The sequence below is a fragment of the Orcinus orca genome, chromosome 2 (assembly GCF_937001465.1).
Source record: "Orcinus orca chromosome 2, mOrcOrc1.1, whole genome shotgun sequence".
Classification (NCBI taxonomy): Eukaryota; Metazoa; Chordata; class Mammalia; order Artiodactyla; family Delphinidae; genus Orcinus; species Orcinus orca.
Window position 1 is genome coordinate 3,485,074 of NC_064560.1, and position 12,503 is coordinate 3,497,576.

At 39.6% G+C, this 12,503-nt stretch overlaps 1 protein-coding gene and 1 long non-coding RNA gene across 10 annotated transcripts in view; one reads left to right on the plus strand and one right to left on the minus strand.

The window, feature by feature from the left end:
* Positions 1-12,503, plus strand: part of LOC125963619 (uncharacterized) — a 687,634-nt gene that overhangs the window by 581,453 nt on the left and 93,678 nt on the right. The window lies entirely within an intron of this gene.
* The window catches only part of ARHGAP12 (Rho GTPase activating protein 12), a 109,884-nt gene that overhangs the window by 62,330 nt on the left and 35,051 nt on the right, over positions 1-12,503 (minus strand). The window lies entirely within an intron of this gene.

Here is a 12,503-nt window from a genome sequence, read left to right on the forward strand (position 1 = left end):
TGAAATTTCTAGAAGGTAAAAGTTTATGGTACAATTACAAAGGAAAAACAAATGCATCTGTGTTTAATTATTGAAAGCATGTATTACACGTACAAATCTAAGCTTAGAAGCTGAGGTATCTGGCAACAACAAAAAATATAATAATTTCAAAAAGATACAAAATTAATCCATAGTAATATGGGACACATTTAAAGGGCTGACATACTATCTTTCCTCTAATTTTCTGACAAATAACTATTCCTTTTTGCTTTTCAAAACTAAGACTCTGGAAATAAAATATTTTGAAAAACTTTCATTATCTAAGTAAAATAATTTATAAATTGTTATTTCGAAAAAATACAACTAAATAAATGGGTTTCTAACCTACCACATGTCCTAATTCATTAACAAATCTGCATGAGAACACTGTAATACAACTCTTGGATAATCTATTATTATATTAATTCCAAACTGAGTGTTAGTTATAAGTTTTAAAGCATTACTTCCTTAAAGCTATATTGAAAGAAGGTCTAAGTATACAAAGTGAATAAAAAGTTGATGATTTACCATCATTTTGATTGCCCAGCAAAAAATACTTAAGCCCTGAATTCCTTAAAAAATATTCAAAATAGGTATTAAAATACATATAGTATGAATCTATACATATAAAAATATGTGTATACTTTCACACACATACATACATGCATGAAAGAAGATCAAAACACTACATAAGGGGCTTCCCTGGTGGCACAATGGTTAAGAATCCACCTGCCAATGCAGGGGTCACGGGTTCGAGCCCTGGTCCGGGAAGATCCCACATGCCGTGGAGCAACTAAGCCCGTGCACCACAACTACTGAGCCCGTGCTCTAGAGCCCATGAGCCACAACTACTGAGCCTGCAGGCCACAACTACTGAGCCCACGTGCCTAGAGCCTGTGCTCTGCAACAAGAGAAGGCACTGCAATGAGATGCCTGCGCACCACAAAGAAGAGTAGCCCCCGCTCACCACAACTAAAAGAAAGCCCACGCAGCAACGAGGACCCGACACAGCCAAAAATACAATAAATAAATAAATTTATTTTTTAAAAAAACCAGGGGCTTCCCTGGTGGCACAGTGGTTGAGAGTCCACCTGCCGATGCAGGGGACACGGGTTCTATAGCCTAATCTACAAAGGCAAGAACATTTATGATATCTATGGAGGTCAATACTCAAAACTTCAAGTTTACCCAGAAAGTCTAGAGCAGGCAAGGAGGAAGGGCTTGTTCATGGTCATAGATATTTTGAGTTCATTCTAAGCCAAAAATGTAGTCACTGAACTTAGAATTATGATCCTCATAATAAGCCACAATGAGAATAGAGTTCCCTTTAGCAAGTTCTCCAAGCAGCTAATGGGTAAAGCAGGGTAGGCAGAAAGGGATTGTTCTATAATGACAGTGATCAAAAGTCTAGCGCCTCTTTGAGCCGTTCATCTTAAAGTTTCACAAGCTGAGACCTGTCTAGACATTGGGTAATCGTTCCCAGCCCTTCTTTCTTTAGAACCATCAACACCATCCATCTCCAGAACTTTTTTCATCTTGCAAAACTGAAACTCTGTACCCATTACACAATACTCTCCATCCCCCTCTACCCCAGCCAGTGGCAACCAACATTCCACTTTCTGTTTCTATGAATCTGACTACTCCAGGTGCCTCATATAAGTGGAATCACACAATACTTGTCCTTTTGTAACTGGCTTATTTCAGTTATCATAACATCCTCAAGATTCACCCATGCTGTAGCATATGTCAGAATTTACTTCTTTTTAAGCCTGAAAAACATCTTATTTTATGTATGTACACCCAAAATTTTTTCTATGCATCTGCTGATGGAACTTGGGCTGCTTCCACCTCTTGGCTATCATGAATAATGCTATGAATATGGACATACAAATATCTGTTGTAGTCCCTGCTTTCAATTCCTTTGGGTATTGTGATGATTGACTGGATGTGTCAATTTGACTGGGCTAAGGGGATGCCCAGATAGACAGTAAAACATGACTTCTGGATGTGTCTGTAAGGGTGTCTCCAGAAGAGATTAGCATTTGCATAAGCGGACTGCGTCAAGGAGACTGTCCTCGGGCTTCCCTGGTGGCGCAGTGGTTGAGAGTCCGCCTGCTGATGCAGGGGACACGGGTTCGTGCCCCTGTCCGGGAAGATCCCACATGCCGCGGAGCAGCTGGGCCCATGAGCCATGGCCGCTGAGCCTGCGCGTCCGGAGCCTGTGCTCCGCAACGGGAGAGGCCACAGCAGTGAGAGGCCCACGTACTGCGAAAAAAAAAAAAGAAGACTGTCCTCACCAGTGGCGGTGGGCATCATCCAGTAGTTCAGGGCCTCAACGAAACAGAGGAAGTGCAAATTCACTCTCAACTTGAGATGAGACATCCACGGCTCCTGTCCTAGGACGATGGCTCTCCAGGTTCTTGGGCCTTGGACCACGGGACGTACCCCTCCCCCCACCCCCGCCCCAGGTCTCAGGGTGTCTGACTTGGACTGAATTCCGCTACTGGCTCTCCTGTTCCCCAGCCTGCACACGGCGCACTGTGGGCCTTCTCAGCCTCCAGAACAGCATGGGCTGATTCCTATAACAACTATGCTCTGATATGTATCTGCATACACCCTGTGGGTTCTGTTTCTCTGGAGAACCCTGCCTGATAGATTTATACCCAGAGCCCTTTTCTTTTGAAACTGCTTAAGGAAGGCTTACCATTACGTTTAGACGTCATTATCTAAAAATAGCACTGATGCTTTACACGTTTTCTGCTTCCCAACATCTTATGCACACTGAAGACCATTAATCCAAAAGAGAGGGGAAAATCAATCTGCAGCTAAGTTTAAAAGCAATTTGTTTTTGCTCCTCTTGACCTCCTCATATAGCCCCATTCCCAGGGAGAAAAATATAAAACATTCTACTTATATTTCAACGTGCAGGAAACAAAATCCACCTCACAAATGTACTCCAGGTCAATGCAGAGTTAAGCTAGTCAAAGCTGCAGTTTGTTTTCCAAGATCCCTGGTCTCCTTTTAGAGCCCCTTCCAACCTCTCTTCTTCATCACAGCTAGCTCTCAGTTCAGAATTTTCAGAAAAGATTCCTAAATACAAAAGACACGTTTCCCATAAGTCAAATTAACCCCAATCCTCATCTAAAGACTCACAATTACTCCACCCTGTTCCAAGGCTCACTCGAGACATGGTGGCTCCCCCTGTTCCCAAGCAGCTTTTTTTTTTAAGATTTTCTTGATGTGGACCATTTTTAAAGTCTTTATTGAATTTGTTACAATATTGCTTCTGTGTTATGCTTTGGTTTTTGGGGCATAAGGCATGCGGGATCTTAGCTCCCCGACCAGGGATCAAACCTGTGCTGCCCCTGCAGCAGAAGCGCAGAGTCTTACCCACTGGGCCACCAGGGAAGTCCCCCAAATCAGTTATTTATATGTTTGTTCCTTTTTATCAGGTATCTGAACATTCACAGGAGAAATAAAGAGGTTTTCATTCAGGGCTCCGAAGTCTCTGGAGAACATCTGCGGCGGAGACCTAAATTCTCTAGTAGCTTCTTGCCCAATTTGCCCTGCTGGGGTACTGCTGCTCTTCAGAACGAGACATGCTGAAAGTGCCATAAAGATGCCTGGTTCCTTTTAAGAGAAGAAAAGGCTGGCCACAGGAAGGAACAAGTCTGGTTATCACAGTTTTCAGGCTCCACGTTCTGTTTCGGTGAATGCACTAACATAAAGTCTATGATACGTATGTGTCAGAGCAAGTAACTGTTTTAAGAGTATCCATACCATTTTTCTAATTACAGCATATTTAGCTTTTAGAGGAACACTGAGATTTATTCATTCCTATTTAAATCTTGAGAGCTGCAGCGAAGGAGATAAAAAGGTCACATTCCTCCCCACTTGATTACGTCACCCGTTCTTTAACAGCTGGCGATTAAGTTATCGTAACTGAAGAATAAACTGATTGTTTTTCTCCATAAACTCATTTCAATTATAGTAACAAAACTGTCGATGAGAAAAATTACTTTAACTAAAACATAAAATAGATGGTTTTTCTATAAAAACAAGAAGTTTTCATCTCTATGTATATGTCACATTACTTGAATATTTAGCAGTAACATCCACATGACATGGGTCTTTCTCAATGCTCTTCTACAGTAAGCACAATCAATCAAGTAAAGGAAAACCTGACATACTCAAGGGAGATATTTTGCAGATAACTGATAAAACTTTGAAACCACACTTTGCTGGCTAGAAAAGTGATGTATTAATAACCTGCACAAAATCTATCTTCCTTTTCTAAAAAAACGGAAAATAGAGACTAGAATTAAAAAGGAAAAGAAAAAAACCTCCAGAAAACTACTCAAGCATAACCTGTTGATGTCTCCAATGAAGCTGTAATCATAATAGGTGCAGGCTGTGACCTTTTGCTTAGAATTTTTAACTTTTAAACATCTTGCACTTCCATAAGTTTCAAAATCAAACTCCTAAGCTTCCTTTCATACATAAAATTTGAACTGTCTTATACCAGCTGATGACCTTTCTGAGCAAATAATGGCAACAATTCTGTTTCAGAAGTCTTAGATTTCTCTGTATAGCAATGCTTCTGCAGTCTTGTAATTGAGTATTTTATTGAATCTTACACTTTCTAAAATAAGGTAAAACTATGAAAATGGAAAAAAAAATACTGCAGCATCTTCCTATTTATAGTAAAGGGACAGGCAAGATATGGTCCAAATGCAGCCTGTTGCCTGTTTGTGTAAATGAAGTTTGACTGAAGCACAGCCATGCGCCCTTGTTCCCACTGTCTCTGGCTGCTTAATGCCACAATGGCAGAACTGAATACTTGTGACTGAGACCATATAGCTCACAAAACCTAAAATATTTGCTCTCTGGTTCTTTAAAGAGAAAGTTTGCCAACTCCTGTGAAAATGCCCTCCTTGGGCTTCCCTGGTGGCGCAGTGGTTGAGAGTCCGCCTGCCGATGCAGGGGACACGGGTTTGTGCCCCGGTCTGGGAAGATCCCACATGCCGCGGAGCGGCTGGGCCCGTGGGCCATGGCCGCTGGGCCTGTGCGTCCGGAGCCTGTGCTCCTCAACGGGAGAGGCCGCAACAGTGAGAGGCCCGCGTACCGCAAAAAAAAAAAAGAAAAAGGAAAATGTCCTCTTCAAGTTAAGCTAGATTTTATTAAAACCAAGCACACAAAAATTAGATGGATATGCACTGTGCTGCATTCTTCCAAAGCAATTACTTCAAATAATTACAAACTTTAGATTCCTTCAACCTTGACATTCTCCTTCTCTAGAAACCTCAGAAAGGATGGACACAAAGTGCAATCTTCAGCTACGTACAAGTGTCACTTCCATGTTAACAGTGAGTTTCAACTGACTTTCTTAATTCACATGTTAGTTTTAATACCTATTTCAAAGATAAGAAATTTTCTCTTCCTTAACTATGGAAATAAACACTTATCACAGAGAACTTCAGTGGTTTCCTTTAAAAAAGGAAAATTTTATTTACAAAATATAACTTTATTAGAACCTAGCCTAAGTCAAATAGTCACAAAAAGTAAGTGCAGAATCTCTAGCTTTCTTGTTTATTGTTTAACTTATCCTTCCCCATGAATCTTTCCTCTGACCTCTGACCTTGTATTACCTAGTTCATTGTCTTATCCTACTAATTACCTGCATCCCCACAAAGCACCTAACACGCTCACGTTTGGCTCCACTTTTTTTTTTTTTTTTTTTTGCGGTACGCGGGCCTCTCACTGTTGTGGCCTCTCCCATTGCAGAGCACAGGCTCCGGACGCGCAGGCTCAGCGGCCATGGCTCACGGGCCCAGCCGCTCCGCGGCATATGGGATCTTCTCCGACCGGGGCACGAAGCCGTGTCCCCTGCATCGGCAGGTGGACTCCCAACCACTGCACCACCAGGGAAGCCCTGGCTCCAGTTCTAAAAGAAGCCAATATAGACTAAGAGACTGACACTAGGCTGGCAGTTTTTATATCAAATAAATTCCTTAACTAAAATCACCACCACCTACACTACCAGAGCCGTATTAGAATCTCCTACACAGCTCCTACACGGTTACAGTAACGGCACCTACACACTTCTACAAGGTTTCCGGCAATTCTCTGCAGGTACTTTTAACAACCCCCGGAGGTCAGGGAATGTCCAATTAAAATTTTCTTATGGGAGATAATAGGGAAGCAACAGAAATGATCCACTGTTCTACATAAGTATCCTGTATGCATTCATAAAGTAGGGCTCTATTAAAAGATATGCTCTGTGCTGACCATCAAATCCCCAGAACCTTGCACGATACAAGGTACACAGCTGGTGCTCAACAAATATTTACTGAATGCATGAATTATTTAATTATTCCATTAAATCTACAGTTATGGTTTTTGTTTTATTTTATTCTTTTCCATCAGTGTTTTCCTTTCTAAATAAAAAATGATTAAAATATTTAACAAATATGTATGAAAAAAATCTAACAGTTCTATTAAAGCCAATAGCTCACAGTGGGTATTAAAAAACTATTGTTTAGTGGTGATTATTTTTTTTAATTAATTTATTTATTTTTTGGCTGCGTTGGGTCTTTGTTGCTGCATGCAGGCTTTCTCTAGTTGCAGTGAGCGGGCTTCTCACTGTGGTGGCTTCCCTTGTTGCAGAGCACGGGCTTCAGTAGTTGTGTCACATGGGCTCAGTAGTTGTAACTCACAGGCTCTAGAGCGCAGGCTCAGTAGTTGTGGCTCTCGGGCTCTAGAACGCAGGCTCAGTAGTTGTGGCGCCCGGGCTTAGTTGCTCCGCGGCATGTGGGATCTTCCTGGACCAGGGCTCGAACCCGTGTCCCCTGCATTGGCAGGCAGGTTCTTAACCACCGCGCCAGCAGGGAAGCCCCTAGTGGTGACCATTTTGTAATGTATAGAAATATCAAGTCGCTATGTTGTGCACCAGGAACTAACATAGTGCTGTAGGTCAATTATACCCCAAAAAACAAACTCATAGAAAAAGAGATCAGATTTGTGGTCACCAGAGGCGGGAAGAGCGTGCTGTGAGGGGAAGGCGAACCGGATGGAGGGAGTCAAAAGGCACAAACTTCCAGCTATAAGATAAACAAGTAGTAGGGATGCAATGAACAGCATGGTTAATATAATTAATGCTGCTGTATGTTACCTATGAAAGTTAAGAGAGTAAGTCCTAAGAGTTCTCATCAAACTCTTTTTTTTTCTTTTTTTTAATTTTGTATCCACATGAGGTGATGGATGTTCACTAAACTTACTGTGGTCATCATTTCATTATGTATGTAAGTCAAATCATTATGCTATACAGAAACGTACACAGTGCTGTATGTCAATTGCATCTCGATACAACTGGAAGAGAAGAAAAAAACTACTGTTTAATTTGATGTGTCCAAACCTCTCTGAAATACAGGGAAGACACTGCAGATTCTATCTTCAAATATCCTGACTTATGGTCTCAGAAAAATGCTTATCCAGAAAACATAGCCTTACATCACTTCATGGAAAAGAACCAAATGTAGATACACATGTAAGTATCTACATCGAATAACCACAGTAATTAAGTTCTACCTTTAATATTTTGATCAATAGATAATTATATTCCTATGACTTATACATTCAGCCATTCACTTACTAAGTAAACTTTATTTCCTACATAATTAAAATAGGCTTTTGCTATTTTTCTTCTATTTTTAATTAAAATGTCAAAAATATATAGCTCTATGGGTATGTTTGAGATCAAAGTAATAAGAGTACACCTACACATAAACATAGAAAACACTTAGCAGTATATTTGTGGACCAGACACTATTCTAAGAACTTATATAAATCCAACTAATCTTCATAAAAACCTATGACATAGGTACTACTATTATTCCCATTTTACAGATGGGGAAATAGTTCCAGAAAAGTTTGGGTACTTGACCAGGTGTGGACAACTAGAAAGTGATCGATCTGAACTTTGAACCCAGGCAACCTGGCTCTTTGCCTCTCTTATACTATGCTGCCTCTATACTTGATTAATGGGAAAAACTTTTATGAAAGTTATAATATTGAATTCTTAGAAAGAGTTATTAGTTATGAACTATAAAAAGTAAACCACAGAAAAATTCACGTCTTCTTTGGAAGTACATTATTGACCAAACTGGAAAAACATGAAAAGGGCTTGTGCCAGTGAATAAACTAAGATTTCTGTTTGACAACACGACGTTAATTAAGAAACAGAGCTGAGAAGTCACGCTCGCTAATGTCTTTTGATTTAACTAGAGCCTTTTATGCTCTCCTTCATTCACTTACTCATTCAAGAAATGTTCAATACATCCTGACTGACAGGACAGAAAAAAGTAACAGACAAATCCCTGTCCGTGAGAGGCTTTGCAACTCAGGAAGGAGAAGCAAGGCTCAAAGCAGCGAAGTGTATTTCCCAGACTTTACATCATAGGCTCTCCCCGCAAAACTATATCACGTCAGCCCTCCACAAGAACATTAAAACTGACAGAGGATTATCAAATATAATATATAAATGTAGTGACTAATGTCATGTTAAAAAAAAAAACCTGTCTAAGAGAATAACATTATCCCTGTAGGCTGAGAAACGGGAATAAATGCCCTGGACCCACAGATACGTTACAAGAGGCCCAATATAGTATACAAAATACATAAAACACATACCCAAATACACTGATTCTAACCCAATGTGCCAACTAGGCATTTCTTAAAAATTTTTGTTTGCGTCCTTAGAAGTTAGAAAATCTCTTTTGAACGGTCTCAAATAGAAACCCACAGAGTTTAGAACTGTCTTTTCTTAAATAAAATTTTACTTTAGCAATAAAAAAATACTACATAGCAATGAATATTTACTAAGCATATACCCTGTTTGAGGCACTTGACTCTCTCATGTCATTAGTGTCCTCAGCACCCAGGAGTTTCATGATTCCTCCTCCTCACAAGGGAGTTGCTGAACCAAGATTTAAAACTAGGTCTGTTTGATTTCAAAGTCCAGGCTATTACTCACTACCTATACTGTCCCTACCAAGTACAAGTAACAGTAATCATCTTACAGCTGTGTTTAATAAATACTCTTATTACCACAGTGTAAAATATTTTCAAATCTAAGAACTGGCACATTCTCTCTCCCTAAAGTTACAAACAGAAAAACACTAACAAGAAATATTAAGTGCTATGTTATTCCACTTTAATTTCATTTTGCCTATCTTCCAGTGAAAGATTTGAGAATACTATTCTGTAATTTCTAAATCATGCCTGTCACAGCAAAAGTAAGCAAGAAATACTTACCTAAATAAATAATGCTCTCCTCTCCATGAGCACGGCAACCATTTGACGCAGTTCAGATTTCAAATATTACCTCCCACGCGTTCCCAGAAGTACATTCTCACTTACACTCATCAGAACAAACGTTGTGACTTTTGGTTCGGTAAGTACGGCTGCCTCACCATGACACTACCAAAATTCCAAGCTCAAAATGCTGCCAGCTCTCCAGCTAAGTTTGCAATGCAAAATAAAACAGGATGATTAACAGTGTGCAAGTGTGTTCCACTAGGAAACGGATTCCTTGATTCAATACCCCAAGTCACCGAGCACCTGTAAATATGGGACACTAGGTAATTTTAAGTGAAAAAAGAATTCTCAAGGTTCACTTCATGGTTCTTCAGTATGCTGAAGTAACCAAAAAAATCACAGTCACTTGGGAACTATAAAATGACTGCCAAGACACACCCACCATTTTTTCTTTTAAATGACCTTCACAAACATTTCTGCCTACAAGTGCCACACCTGTCTGCTCTCCCAGAGCCAGGGATGGGACACCCGCCCCAGCTCAACTGGTTTCCCAAAGAGACAGGGAGGCTGAACTCCCCCCACTGACAACCTTCCACTAGATTACATGCTTGGGTACTTATGAGATTCTCACTAACACAACTCTGGGCTTCATCTGTGGAGAAGCATTAGACAAAAAGATAAAAAAGGGCACAGGACTTCCCTGGTGGCACAGTGGTTAAGAATCCGCCTGTCAATACAGGGGACATGGGTTCGAGCTCTGGTCCAGGAAGATTCCCACATGCTGCGGAGCAACTAAGCCCGTGCACCACTGAGCCTGCACTCTAGAGCCCATGAGCCACAACTACTGAGTCCGCGCTCTAGAGCCTGTGAGCCACAACTACTGAAGCCCGCGTGCCTAGAGCCCGTTCTCTGCAACGAGAAGCCACCGCAATGAGAAGCCCGCACACCACAACGAAGAGTAGCCCCTTGCTCGCTGCAACTAGAGAAGCCCGCGTGCAGCAACAAAGACACAATGCAGCCAAAAACATAAATAAATTTATATATATATATTAAAAAAAGGAGATAAAGAAGGACAGACATATGCTCTGGGCTCTCATTAAGAGGCCAAGAATGATAAGTAAAATTCAGAGGGTACAGTCACCAAAATAAGTCCACATCCACAGGATTTTAAGTGAATGTCATAATAATGAACACAGAGATAAAGAGATCACAGAGTAGGAGAAACAAGTGTTTTGGTTTAGATGTATTTTTTTAATCAGACAAAAAGAAAAGTAAACATATACATTAAAAAAAAATTACAGTAATTAGAGCCTATCTAACCAAAACTGTTACCTGGAATTTTTCAACACTTTCACTTTAGCAGAATTAGACAAATGACACCTGACAGTACAATTATTTTTTTCCTCCAAAAGTAACACTGAGTATGTCCTGGAGACACTATGAACTAACAAATATACTATGTACTATACAGACAACTAATAGTAATAATAATGATGGCTACAAACATCTGATTCTTTGAAGGAAGGTTCAATAATCTTTCATACGCTAGCTTTACTATTGCTGGAGAGCAGAGTGAAATACACTAAACTATGAGCTCCTTAAAGGCAGAAACCAGACTAGACGTGGCATCTCTTCTAGCACATAGAAAACCTTTAATAGGTGGTGAATGAAACACAGATACTGGATATTCAATTAGGCAAAAATTTCCATCCCCCAGAAAAACTGATTGAGGTTTCAGTGCATTAAAAACTACATATTTATTTACTCCCTAAGGCTCACATTAACTATCTCCTTGCCTGAACTTGCTTCAAATTTTAGTTCAACAAGCTAAACAGATAAAAGAAGAGAAATGGTGTTAATTCATCTTATATGAAAGTACTGAAAAACAGTCCCGGCACTGACTGAGGCGTCTCTCACTCTGCCTAAGGAAGAACAGATTCAGAAGGCAGACGTCCCCCCGCCCCAGCCCCTTTGATAAGCTTTCCATTTTCTAACTTCAGCACAAAAAAATATTTAAAACAGTCTGGCTACGGGAAATCTTCCTCTTTTCCATCCTTACTAGAGACACACGTCTTTCACTGCTTGTCATGTCTATTTTTGCATAGTCAAGGTTTTCAGATCTTGAAACGGAGTGTGTTCATGTTGTGCCCTTCTTATGGGGATGGGACTTTATGTATACTATATATAATATTTTATATTAAGTATGAAGAATTTCTAATGCAAGAAATTTCCAACATTTTAATATTACTATAGTTCATAACACTGCATATATGCTTAAAACAAAAAAATTAAATTTAATTCGATGTACTGTTAAAACACCACTGACTATATGCCTACCAAATTAACTGATAATAGATTTTAACAAAGAATTCATCTCTCTAACTGAAATAGAGTTTAGCCAAAATGTCTCTGGCCAAATTTTATAACATTTTACCAAAAAATGTTATCATCATCAAACACTAAACCACTAACATACACCCTGAACCTATAAATAAAGACATCAGATTCTAAGGAGAAGAACCTTGTGAGGCCTCAGTCAGATACTACTTTCCCTTGGCTAAATGCAGACCCTTTCACCAAAACAGCATTCTCAAACTTTTTGATTCCAGAGCCCCTCTACCCTCTTAAAAATTACCTGGGATACAAAAGAGCTTTTGTTCCTGTTCAATATCATATCTATTGATATTTAGTATTAGAAGTTAAAACTAGGAAATTTTTAAATTATTTGTTAAATGTATTTAAAAATAATTGTTGCATGTTAATAGGAATATGTATTTAGAAGAATAATGACAGCCTCCCCCAAAAACAACAGTGAGGAAAACAGCACTGTCTCGCAGTTTCAAATCTCCTCATCTGGATTCTCATACCTGCTTCCACATTAAACCTCTTGCAACATGTTGTTCTGGCTGAAGCACATATAGAATAAATGGTCTTATACAGACATGCAGACAATAAAAGGAGAATTATTTTAATACGCTTTTCAGATAATTGTGGACATTCTTTAACATTCCTCCAAAACTCAATGAGTAGCGGTTTCTTAAAGATTGGTTGCAATGTGGAATCTAAAATCACAATTAACGAGTTGTACTTTGTCACATTAAAATCCACTGGTCTATCTTGCCTCTGAATGACTCTTGTATCCATCATGCATTGGTCACTTGAAAAATATT